The sequence below is a fragment of the Panulirus ornatus genome, chromosome 2, assembly GCF_036320965.1.
Source record: "Panulirus ornatus isolate Po-2019 chromosome 2, ASM3632096v1, whole genome shotgun sequence".
In the NCBI taxonomy this organism is placed as follows: domain Eukaryota; kingdom Metazoa; phylum Arthropoda; class Malacostraca; order Decapoda; family Palinuridae; genus Panulirus; species Panulirus ornatus.
Genome location: NC_092225.1, coordinates 16,901,797 through 16,915,501, shown reverse-complemented (window position 1 = coordinate 16,915,501; position 13,705 = coordinate 16,901,797). Strand labels below are relative to the sequence as shown.

At 46.5% G+C, this 13,705-nt stretch overlaps 1 protein-coding gene across 15 annotated transcripts in view; it reads right to left on the bottom strand.

Moving 5' to 3' along the window:
• The window catches only part of LOC139753686 (uncharacterized), a 661,673-nt gene that overhangs the window by 143,782 nt on the left and 504,186 nt on the right, over window positions 1-13,705 (bottom strand). The window contains exon 1 of one of the 15 annotated variants that reach the window (XM_071670504.1): window positions 2,686-2,770. The exons of the other annotated variants lie outside the window; for them this stretch is intronic. The gene's annotated coding sequence lies outside the window, so the exon portion shown is untranslated. Of the gene's footprint in view, window positions 1-2,685; window positions 2,771-13,705 lie in introns of those variants that run through there. 15 annotated transcript variants of the gene reach the window in all.

The window sequence follows — 13,705 nt, the reverse complement described above, 5'->3', positions numbered from 1 at the left end:
ACATCCACGACCTCCCTCACAGTCCTCCTCCCGCCTCAGCCAACTGGTCTCCTCCCAAACCACAACAGCAGCACAAGGATCCCTCTCCCGGCATGTCCGAACCAATTACAGTTTCCGGGGGCTGGTGATTACCACTTTTAGCCAGTCCACTCTAATTCCTACCGTCCAAATGTCGGCTAATGAAGCTATTTGTGTGTACTGGAAACCGTACCGAGGCAATATGTAATTTGACCTACTGCTCCGAACAATATGACCAGCATCGCATAAGGATGATTACCGATCGGTATTCCACTCCTCGTCGATTTGAAAGGAAAATGGGGATTCATTAAAATCCTATTTGTCGATATAGTTCGTGGTGGGGGCTCATGAATTTCAAGCAACAGGACAAAAAAAAAAAAATCAACCTCGTCACAGCAACTGAGGATGATCACTGACGGCAAAGATGTGGTACAACTACTTTTGTGTGGGAAATGCTGGCTGTATAATGGGCGTGCCACCGCCCCTCTCATGGTTCAACAAGTTGTCTATTTTTCTTTCTTAAATAATGAGATACTGGAGACCAGGCAGGCCTCGCTAAGGAGATACGCCTGAGTTGGTTCATTATAGTACAAACATTACTTTTAATGAGACACAAACGAGCGTCGACAGACAATCGCGTAAAAAATGAGGAGTCACATTGCTCAGCTGCATCGAACATTCCCTACGTGGAGAACTCAAACCACGTCAGAGACTAACAAGACGCCCTCTTTCACCTCGGAGGCGATCTGGCTAATTACCTTCGACAACCATCTTTCAGTCAACGTAGTAAGAAGAAAAATAGCCCTATGTCAACATCGAGCTAACAACAACACTGGTTTCTCTTGCATAACCCACCATCGCTCCAATCCTGCGTGAAGATTCCCCTCAGGGTATGGGGCTATTGCGAATGCTTAGGGAGGTGTAATGACGGTGAGAGGGGCTTAAGTCCACACGATGCAACACGACCTTCCCGAAAGCTACATCCAGCAAACACGGTCGACATACCTTCCCTCGCGACTGATATAACCCTAAATCGTAATTTGCATACACAACCATGAGAAACCTGAACCAACAGTACGGGAGGAACGAGAAAATAAAGAGAGCCTCAAAGATGTTCACGGGAAACAGCAGAAGCGTGTGACACAAGCCATGAGTGTGAGGAGCCAAGAGAAGGATGAGTGGGGTTGCTTCAGCTTCAGGCAAGAGGAGGAGGAGGAGGAGGAGACCCGTGCAACTAGGGCGGCACCACGCCACACCCTCCTCATCTTTACAGCGCTTGTGGTCACAGAACCTTGCCTTGCTCAACGCTTCCCCACACAGGCATTTCCCTCCGTCCTCAACCTTTCTTTATCTGCATACAACGTGCTTTCTGTTCTGTCCTGGACATTAAATAAGCAACGTCATGAGGTCGTGAGGGTGTGCGAGGAGAGATGCGACGCAAGGACGCCACTAGTGAAGCTCATCACATTACACACCCTCATGGGTGAGTGGTGCAATCTGTTTATGTAACGACAGTTCGTCCATAAGAAGAAGGAGCCTTGAAGAGACCCTTTTATGCGCTGATGGAAGCCGGCTGTTCACTGTACACATCTGGTGTTCAACACGAACGGCACTTCAACAACAAAGTTCGATGACTGGCACGACTCGACTCGACACCCAGCGGGCGCCGAGAGGAAGCACTTGCCAAAACTCTCCTCTGAAAGACCAGAAGCTGCCGGACACTCGCCACGCCACGAGCAAGTTCACATGCTGTGCCACAGTCGGAGACACATCTTCAACACTTCATGCTAAGCAGCCATGACTGAAACCCACCCCAAGTCACCATGGCTAAAGACTTCACACTGTTCAACGTTCTCCTGTTGTTGATAAATACAGTCACTCCACATCCTATCAGACGTTGCAAGGGACTGCAGACTAGTTAGTGTCCCTTATCGTCACGAGAGACCAAAATCTGTTCCGGTGAACATTTTATCCCCTAACACTGGAAAGAGGATGTTCTGCAACAGGCACAGTATCGTTCATCTACCATCAAACACTGTTCAATATCCATCACATTTGGACATTCCAGATGATAAAACACTGTAATGAGCATGACACCAACTGTTCAAAGCCCGGTTCAATACAGTCCAGCATCAAACTCTGAACACACAGTTAAACTAGATGAGGTTCGGACCATATATTTCACCGCACACAGTGATGTTCACCATGTAACATCATGATTTAACCTCAACACTACATTCTCTCTCACTTAAAATAGTCTCCAATACAACACACGGAATGTAATACAGTTCAATTCCCAACACCACCGATCGATCAAATAATTTCACTACAAAACGACCTTAAAACTGGACACACGAACTCTGAACACCAGTGCAAAGATCCGAGACTGTTTTTCCAAGCACAGCGAAGAAGTATATAAAAAAAAATACCCAAACACAGCAGATAGTAGCTTATTGTTTCAGACCTCCGTCACAACACTGTTCACTCGCTGTTGAGCCAGATGGAGAGGTGGATGTAGCGGGGGAAGAGATACTTTTAAGCTTTTACAATCTTTGCTTCTTCCATAAGGTTATGACCGCAAGACAACCTTATCAAGGACCATCGATCAGATCTTCTGTTTTCTGCCCATCCACCGTACGTGATATCAACACACACACACACACACACCAATGCGGCCCGCGGCGGCACAGCTTCCACTACTCCGTCCGGCGCCACGGAGAATATGTGGGGAGGGAGGGTCCGCGAGGTGCTTTCGTCAGCGCCGCCACTAAGAGACTGCCTAGGGGGAGTGCGAGCCGCCGCCGTTTCTCGCCACTGACTACACGTGCGTCCGGTCACAGTCTTACGTGTGTGTGTGTGTGTGTGTGTGTGTGTGTGTGTGTGTGTGTGTGTGTGTGCGCGCGTACACACAAGTGTCTGGGGCAATATAATTTACTTACGTAGTATATAACTTTTTTTCCCCGCTTTCTGAATACATAAGCACTAATCTCTCATTAACACTTCCTGTAAGATAATTAAGCATGACGAAGATATCACTTAATACCACTTCCACCCTCTCCACGTATCGGACCATCGCATCTTACTTACTTTTAAGTAAATCAGCACTTACAGAGGGTTCAATACCCCCACTTCAACGTAAATCTACACTTACATAGGGTTCAATACTCCATCTTTGAGGAAATCCGCATTTAGAAAGTGTTCAATATCCTATTTTTAAGTAAATCTACAGTTACAAAGGGTCCAGTATCCTATTTCTTCTATCATCATCACTTTGTCATTTTCTGACGAGGTGGCGAGTACGAAAATAAAGGGAGAAAAAGCGAAGAAATAAAAGACATCTGTAGAGTGCGAAGAAGCTTTGATGTGTGTGTGTGTGTGTGTGTGTGTGTGTGTGTGTGTGTGTGTGTGTGTGTGTGCGAGTGTGTAATGGATTGATAGTTATGTTCTTCTGGTTCCCACAGCCTGATGAGAATATGACGGTGTAGGATACTATCTTAGGACACACCACTGTACGTGGCTGGGAGTCGGGTCCTCACGCTTCCTTCCTCTTCCAAACTGTGGGAATGCGCATCAGGAGGGGATACCCAGCCATCACCATACCTATGTCAGGATGACTCAAAATCCGCCTCCTCCCAGACATCCGGATAGGTGTAGCTGACGCCGTGGGAGTCGAGAGGTCCTACGCCGACCATCACCCTTTCGACACGCAGGATGCTGAACCATGACGTCCCTCGACTGGCCCAGGCAGATGACAACACCTTCGTGTTGCTGTGCAGCCGCAAGCAAAAGCTGGCCTGTCAGCTGCTTATTTGGGACGGACGCCAATCATCCGCCGGGGGGTCATGACGACCGCCGATGTCAAGTTCATAACCACCATCCAAAACAACCTTCAACAACACCTTCAGGTCCACGCCCATGTAGGCTGGCTGGTTGAGGTTATTTGGTCTTAAGGCCTTTATCGAAGCCACAGCCTTAACCCAGTATCACCTAAGGACCAAATGATACGCAGGTTTTTCATCTAGCATCTAAGAGACCATATACAACAATAGTCCCATCCTACTGTATGGGAGGAAAGAGAGACGCTGGACTAGAAGGCCGTGGCATACATCGTGCTGTATTCTTCTGCTGACCAAGGAACACCCCCTGTGCTTTGGGAAATACAGTGTTCCATCCAACGGTTTCAGTTTAATTGAAATCGTAGGTATGGGCGTTATAGAACCACGAGGACTGGATCCTACAGGATGCAGGGTCGGACAACTAGGGTCCTGGGTCACACAACAAGGTGTGGTGGGATCCGTCAAGCCCTTGACGAACGATGAGGTTAAGACATCCCATCCCACATTACAAACCCCATCCTCAATTCTTAAAAGTCCCAGGCGCGTGGGTGTACAATGACAAGACCTCCTCCCAAAATGACGAGACCTCCTAAAATGAAGAGACGTCCTCCCAAAATGAAGAGACGTCCTCCCAAAATGAAGGGACGTCCTCCCAAAATGTCGAGACGTACTCCCAAAATGACGAGAGGGCCTCCTAAAATGAAGAGACGTCCTCCCAAAATGACGAAACGTCCTAAAATGAAGAGACGTCCTCCTAAAATGAAGAGACGTCCTCCCAAAATGACGAGACCTCCTAAAATGAAGAGACGTCCTCCTAAAATGAAGAGACGTCCTCCCAAAATGACGAGACCTCCTAAAATGAAGAGACGTCCTCCTAAAATGAAGAGACGTCCTCCCAAAATGACGAGACGTCCTCCCAAAATGACGAGACCTCCCAAAATGACGAGATGTCTTCCTAAAATGAAGAGACGTCCTCCCAAAATGACGAGACCTCCTCCCAAAATGACGAGACGTCTTCCTAAAATGAAGAGACGTCCTCCAAAATGAAGGGACGTCCTCCCAAAATGACGAGACCTCCTCCCAAAATGACGAGACCTCCTCCTAAAATGAAGAAACCCCTCCCAAAATGACGAGGCGTCCTCCTAAAATGAAGGGACGTCCTCCCAAGTAGTACCTGTAACACAGCGTCAATGACACGGAAGCAGGCGTAGTCCAGCCTCCTCCCCCCAACTTGCCCTTCTGCCTCCATAAGAGTGCGAGACAAAAACTCGGGACTGTCGGAGCTCTGGAATATTGGGCAAGGCGAGGGGCGTGGGCTAGATGCAACCTTTGGGTGATATACGGGCGGCGGCAACTCTGGGGGGGTCCCTCAGAGCGTGGGCGTAAGTAGCATGAATGAGGAACAGTGGTGTTCGTTCCCACCGCCTCGAACAAAAAAATAATCATTCAAACCACAGGGTCTATAATCATTATAGAGTATTATTCCAATCGCTGGGTCTATTATATCAAACAAGCGCTTTCCCAAACACTTATGTAAATAAAAAGAGTGAGCTGAAGGAACGTATTAAAGAATAAAAACAAAATGCATAATTTAAAGTCTAAAACAAGCAGGTTTGTCCCGGGGAAGAGCGTGTGGCAGCCAGTTCGTCCCGGGGAGGAGCGAGTGTGTTTGTGGTGGTGGTGGTGCTGGTGCTTCCCTCTACCGGCGTCACGGTGAAGGACCTCACCCGCCATGACTCATCCGAGGACCCTCCGCCCCCTACCCCAGGCGTTACCATGGTAACCTCGCGAAAGCCAGCCGCCCACCCTACGATACTCCCTGTTTACTACGTTACCCCGACCCTCACTACCGCTACGAGGTTCTACCGTCTTTAATAACACCACACTACAAGGCCGATAATCGTGATGCCTACAACTACCATTACAACCATCTCTTGCTACTGACTGGACTCCCTCAATGCCTCTATGATAACCCTGACCTTCACCAAAGCTACGATATTTCTTATTATTTTATGATGTAGCTACACCGCCACTACCGTACCTCACTACCCCTCATGCTAATACCGGTACGATACATCTCGAATCCCACTACACTAAACGCTTCGATCCCCGACAGCATAATCCCAGAACAGCGTCACTACGATACGCAATAACCCCACAACACTACCGCCACGATACTCTATAACACCACTAAGCCACTGCCACGATCATCTACAATACCACTACACCATCACTACGATACTCCCTTAACCCCACTACACTTATGCTCCACTACAATCTACAATTGAAATCGTCTTCCGAATACCTTACGTTAGCTTTCACTGTCTCCTCTCTAACCCCTGTGCCTTCGCGTACGACCAAGCTCCCCAAAATGAATATCTGGTTTACCATGCTGTTCGAGGCTGGAGATCTGATACACAACATGGCTCATCTACCATTTGAAAGATTCGTTTCCACTACGTCAAGAGGACACAACAGATAATAAATATAACCTTAACTTTAAAATGGAGGATCACACAAATCAAGACTACAAAATTCAATCAGTAAATAAAAAAAAAATCTCCAAACTCGAACACAAAAGGAGAGAGAGAGAGAGATAGATAGAGAGAGAGAGAGAGAGAGAGAGAGAGAGAGAGAGAGAGAGAGAGAGAGAGAGAGAGAGAGAGAGAGAGAGGAAAATACAAAACCAGGAAAGAATACAGACCCATATACATACTCTCGTCTGTGGGGTGAAACAGACACATCCACGACGTCTGTCTGTGCTTGAGAGTTGCCAATCACTCTCAACCATCATACCGACTTCTCTCTCTCGTCTTAGGCAAATTCGAGAAATAATAAAGGTAATAATAACGATCATAATCCCAGGGGATTTGGGGGAGAAAGCATACTGCTCACGTATTCCCTGCGCGTCGTAGACTAAGAGGGACGGGAGAGGGTGGCTGGAAATGCTCCCTTCCTACATTACTTTCCAAAAGAAGGAATAGAACAAGGAGTCAGGTAAGGATTTATCTTATACCCCCCTCTAAAGCTCAGTCATCTGTCCATGATGCTACCTCACTTACGCGGGAAATGGCGAGCATGAATAATAATAATAATATAATAATAATAATAATAATAATAATAATAATAAGCCCCGTTACAGCTTAAGTTTGCGTCATTCATAGTAACAGATGGGAGTCGAACACGGAGCACCCCTACTTCGACTAGCCAGTTCGCACACATCAGCCTGCCTGCCTCGCGCCAGCGCCGTCGTCGCACTCCTCGACCTGACACCAACAGAATCCCTCGCCGCCGGCAGCAATTAACCAACCATCAAGGTTTTTCATCCCCTCTCTCCCCCCCTGGGTCCTCACGGCTCACAATGATGTTGCAAGGAACGCTCGAGTGGCCTTAACGGGGCGCCATGATTAGCGGGAGGAGGGGAGATGCGCTCTGGCTGGGATAAAGGGGTGAGGGGAGAAGGGGAAAGAGGATGGAGAGATGTAAAGAGAAGGAGGGATGATTCTGAGGACAAAAAAAAAGGAGAGGGGATGGGATGGGGGGGTGTGTGTGTGTGAGAGAGAGAGAGAGAGAGAGAGAGAGAGAGAGAGAGAGAGAGAGAAGAGAGAAGAGAGAGAGAGAGAGAGAGAGAGAGAGAGAGAGAGAGAGAGAGAGAGAGAGAGAGAGAGGTATACAAGAGACGTAATGAGAACCAACAAGAGGGCTGGGGATGACCCAGCAGACGAAGCACTGAAAGAGGCAGCGTAGGGAGGAACACGACAACGGCAGGATGCGGGGATAACACAGGTGCAGATGGTCGTGGAGGCCCAGGAGGGACGAAGTTAGGCACGAGACACAGGAAGGATGGCAGGCAGCAAAGGGCGCACATCTTACGCGTGTGTACCTCGAGAACCGCACAAACCAGAACATGGGCTTGGATACCACAGTGGTATGTACTGTCCATTAAGTACACCCGCTCACCTGTGTCTATACAAGACCCTTCCCAAGGCCCACTTTCACTGAAGGGCCTCCTGTAACTTCAAATCTGCGCTACCTTCAGTAGCAGGGAAATGATAAGATCCTCAAGGAGACTGTACTTCCCTTTTGTTAACACACGAGGATACAGCCTCGCTGAAGTTGGCATCTATATCGAGGTGTAACCACCTGCAGATGGAGTCTGGCAACACTTTATATATCATACATACATACATACATATATATATATATATATATATATATATATATAAACACTACGGATGTATATGAAAGTAGAGCCAAACTGAGCATATCTACACAGAAATCTATATCATGTTTTTCCTACCCAAGACAAGTTAGAAATCTTACGACATGCAAGGTGACTTGCTTAGCGGTACAGAGATCCAGTGGAGTCACAACGCAACTTGCGGTGCCGCCGGCGGCTTGCACACCCAACAAGGAAGCTTCGCCCACACACACACAGACACACAACACAACGCATCAACATGGGAGGTGCCCCCGCGTGGAAAAACACCCTTAAAAACAGAGGGATTCACACAATTCCTGTGTGTGTGTGTGTGTGTGTGTGTGTGTGTGTGTGTAGTGTGTGTGTGTGAAGTGTGTGTGTGTGTGTGTGTGTGGTGTGTGTGTGTGTGTGTGTGTGTGTGTGTGTGTGTGAAGGGTTTTCGTCAGTATGCATCATGCTACTATGCACAGGATGCATTGATGTCTGTATGATTCGGGAGTAGCTGTTGAAATAAGAACCAAACGCCCCAGGTTCCAATGTCTGTGTGTGTGTGTGTGTGTGTGTGTGAGAGAGAGAGAGAGAGAGAGAGAGAGAGAGAGAGAGAGAGAGAGAGAGAGAGAGAGAGAGAGAGAGTTCTCCTCCCGTGTTAGGGGGATCATCGAGACCCGGAATATAAATACAGTACCCGGGTGACCCAGTCAAGTCTTGAGACTGGCTTTCTCCCTCCCCCGTGTCCCTGTGCGATGTTAAATCCCCAATAAATACATGTGCCTCGTCGTAAATGAACATGCCTACAACAGGTCGCATGTATGAAAAAAAAGTAAAGTTACGTTCGTGATTACGTCATTTCTCGTCTATATTGGCAGGGTTCTCGTAATCCTATGATTGTCATCATGTCTTCTTCTCATCGCACATTGTGGTGTATAACGAGTAATTACAGTATAATGAATGGGTAATGAGGAAGACAGATCAGTCAGAGAGGCATTCCTGTCATCTCTGCACCAGTAGCGCTACCTGCAGTGATCAAAGTAATATAGACCCCTTAAGGACGATGGCGCAACCCTTGAGTGCGAAGGTACGACCCTTGAACACGATGGGACGACCCTGGAGCACGATGGTACGACCCTTGAGCGCGGAGGTAAGACCTTGGAGTATGACGGCTTGGCCTCCGACCCGAACTTTAGGGATCAGGTAGAAAAGGGCAGGCCATCACGCCCAGGGGTCGTACCGTCGCACCCAAGGGACGTAACACCGTACTCGAGGATCGTACCCTCGTCATAAAGTGTCACAACGTCGTCATCAACCAGTTAAGAGGACGTGAACGTCTCCCCCCCCAAAAAAAAAGAACACAACGATTACCGCATCAGTGTAATAATAACACCTGACGTCATAGCCACGTCACGACCTTCAGATCTCACAGGACGCGGGAAGGCACCTGATAAGAGCATCTCCTCCCACGCACACACTCCTGCCGAAGGAGGAGGAGAGGTCATGATGAGACAACCATCTATAAATACTGGTGACGGAGGAGAACGACAAGGCGGCCGTCGGGCTTCACCAAGGTACGGGAAAAAACATGTTTACTTCATCGCTATACCTCGACGCCTCCGCTTCACACACACAGACTCTCCCATCCAGCTCTCGGTGTCGTAACTACAGAGGCGTCTTGACGCATTGTGACATCCCTCTGGGCACTTGAGGATGTAGTTTAAATCGGCATTATCTCAATATATATATATATATATATATATATATATATATATATATATATATATATATATATATATATATATATATTGTACCCCTCATCTGTTTATGCCACCAATTGAGTCAATGAATCTGTCTTGCTAATACTAAGACCATCAATTTGTCCCTAGGTAACTTTAAAGCACATCCTATCATCAACCAGATCATTATGAAAAAAATATCATCAAGAAAGGATATCATAAGAAACGTAGTTAAACACAAATCTCGGTACCCAGGCCAAGCTCCCCTGCACAGACCCCCCCCCCCCCCTTGCCCCCCAACACACACACTTTCCTCTAACGGTCAGGCAAGAGTATACCTCGGCATGAGGGTGACAGGACGGAGTCTAGTGTGTTGGTGTTGGGGGCTTAAAACTTTATGAACTGTTTGCACCTCATGAGGCGGTTTGTCTCTGGGAATCATGTAGTTTAGCATGTACTGAAAAATATATGTTGAACAAAATTATATGAACTGCTGAACAGCGATTTCAACATATATATATATATATATATATATATATATATATATATATATATATATATATATATATATATATTATCCCTGGGGATAGAGGAGAAAGAATACTTCCCACGTATTCCCTGCGTGTCGTAGAAGGCGACTAAAAGGGAAGGGAGCGGGGGGCTGGAAATCCTCCCCTCTCATTTTTTCCCCCAGAAGAACAAAAGAAGGAACAGAGAAGGGGGCCAGGTGAGGATATTCCCTCAAAGGCCCAGTCCTCTGTTCTTAATGCTACCTCGCTAATACGGGAAACGGCGAATAGTATGAAAGAAAGAAAAAGATATATATATATATATATATATATATATATATATATATATATATATATATATATATATATATATATATATATATCAAATAAAATGGTGTATTTGCTAGAGATCCTCCTAAAAAAACTGTGATTCTTATTATACATGAGGCAGGCAGGCGTTCCCTGAGAGGAGCATAGCAGCTGTGAGGTCAAAGGTGACCCGGGTGTGGTGTAGGCGGACCATTTCCCACCTACCTATGGATGTAAGCTTAGGGCGTGGCCAGATAAGCAGGTGCGTGCAACCTTCGCTTCCTATCCTTTGTTCCTCTGCCCCTACGCCTTTATCGGACGAAATATGCTTATCTGCTTACGCAAGACGAGCAACCTCGTCGTTAAATCTGCTCCCAATTCCTTGGGGTGGGTCAAGGTGCATACAGCAGCCTTGAAAAATCACTCATCCAGTGCGTGTTAAACTCTCGTTGAAGAGCATAGTCTTACTATATCAATATCAAAATTCAAACTCAATCCTGACAGATCTCGAGAGTAAATGTAAATTCTCTTTTATTCCTCTAAAACCCTTAGTGATCAACAATACCCTCTCCTCATAGTCTCAATAATACCAAAGATCAAACACTTTCACAAGAGTCTGCGGGCAAATAGAGAAAACAGGTGTATAAATCTGAGATGGCAAATACAGAGAAAAGCCAGCAACAGGAGAGACCAAATAACCGGAGGGGGCGGTCGACGGACCGTCTCCCTGAACCAATAACACACCACGTGGCTTTGTTTACATGTGGCCGTCCGCCAATCGCCAGCCGCCCAGGACAACCAATCAACGTGCACCAAAAGGACAAACGAAAGAAGACGTGTCTGAAGTGAATACTACATAATTTTTTCTTGTGTACTTTCTTTTTTACAAGTTAGTTTTTCAGACAGCATTAATTACTTATATGGTGTAATAACACTGCCACGATTTCAACCTTCTAATTATTACCAAAACAAATAACAAAAATCTTTCTAAATCTAGTCGACATACGCACAAATTACAAGATTAATCTAAAAGAACGAATCAGCAAATAAGAACTGTGTGTGGCAGCAAGACAAAAGGACATACAGATTTAATATCATACGCAGATATATGCATCAAGATGCTATACGTTGATTTACGAATATAGGAACAGACAACCAAGAAAAATGACCACACATATTTCATATTTCGCTGTTGCCCTCGCTCGCGAGACAGCACCAGAAACTGGCGAAGAACGGGTTCATTCGCTCACATCTACTTTCTAGCATGTCAAGCATAATGCACTGAAACCAGATTCCTATATCCAAAACCAGGCCCCATGGACCGTTATGCGGTTTCTCTTGACCGCTTCACATGGCCTGGTTACAGATAGCACGTCGCCCCTTGTATAGCACACTATATCTTGCACGCCTTACAACCTCCTGCAAGTACAGGCACCAAGCACCAAAGACTTTTTCCCTTCATCCTTCCATCTCTAATTCGGTCTTCCCCTTCTCTTCCTCCTCTCCACCTCTGACATACATATCTTCTTTCTCAACCTCTCCTCACTCATCCTCTCCTTGTGTCCAAACCATTTCAGGACACCCTCTTCTGCTCTCTCAACCATACTTTTCTTATTACCACACCTTTCCCTTTCCCCATCATTTCTTACACGTCAACCTTCCTCACACCACAAACTGCTCTCTAATATAACATTTCATTTCCAACACACACCCATCTTTGCCCACAGATTGTGACCTTTCTTTCCACGCATTTCTCAGTAGGCTCAGTGCCTTCGCCCCCTTATCCACCCAATATATCCCTAGGACTCCTTCTCTAGAGGCTCCTCTGGCTTCAAGGCTGCACTACACTCAGTAAGAGGGACAGGAGAGCCTTCTTTGACGCGAAAAAGTTTTCCTTGACTAGACTGAACAACTGTTTGGTCAACTGAAGATGATATGACATAACAAGATGACTTTTCACTGCCTGTGTAACCTTAAAGTAGGCAAGGTCCAGTAACTCTCTCTTCTCTCTCTCTCTCTCTCTCTCTCTCTCTCTCTCTCTCTCTCTCTCTCTATATATATATATATATATATATATATATATATATATATATATATATATATATATATATGACATCCACCAGCCTCCAAGAATTACACTTTCAGAAATGGCATCGTATAAGAAGCGGGTCATACTGTTTCCTCTCTTCTCAGAAACACACACACACACACACACACACACACACACACACACACTGCAGGGGCTACGTAAACAGTTCTTACTGTCAAAACGATACTGGGTTGTACTGACACCATGAACACCCGATTCATCCTAAGTCTGAACTACGCTATCCACGCAAGACCTTCACTCTAAGACTACCCACGCGAGACTTTCGAGAGAGAGAGAGAGAGAGAGAGAGAGAGAGAGAGAGAGAGAGAGAGAGAGAGAGAGAGAGAGATGAAGAAAGCTAAAGATACCGTTATACATCCCCCTCCCTCCAGAAAGTGGCTCACACCAGAATGCAAGCCTGAGGTCCACCAGAGGCCGGGGAAATAATCATCAGAAAGTTTAGAAATTATTCTTGTCACCACACACACACACACACACACACACACACAAGAATCATCTCTGGTGCTGATACCTTCCAATCTACCCTGCCCCCCGACACCAGCACCTCAACAGAAAACGACTCTCGTCCCCATCAAGGTAGTAAGCACCTCTATGTTAATGACCGTCATTATAGTCAGGGTGGTGTGTCTTCTCTCAATCCTCTCTGGCGCTAAGTGGCACTTCGGAATGCTCCTTGACCCCACGAACACGACGATAAGGCCGACAGCACGACCCTTGAGCACGAAGGTACGACCCTTGAGCACGAAGGTACGACCCCTTGATCGTCACAGCGCGATCTTCTGGTATGATGGGCCTGGTCTCTGAGCTCACCACTCACGGTCAACATTCTCGCCATCCAAAGGTCGTACAGTCATGCTGTCGTACACAAGGGTCGTACTACAGTGCTCAATGGTTGTGCTCAAGGGTCAAACAGTCGTGCTCAAAGAGGTTCACTGTACTCACAATCTGACATTCATGTCACCTTGCGCAAGATACGAAATCATAAACCAAATTGT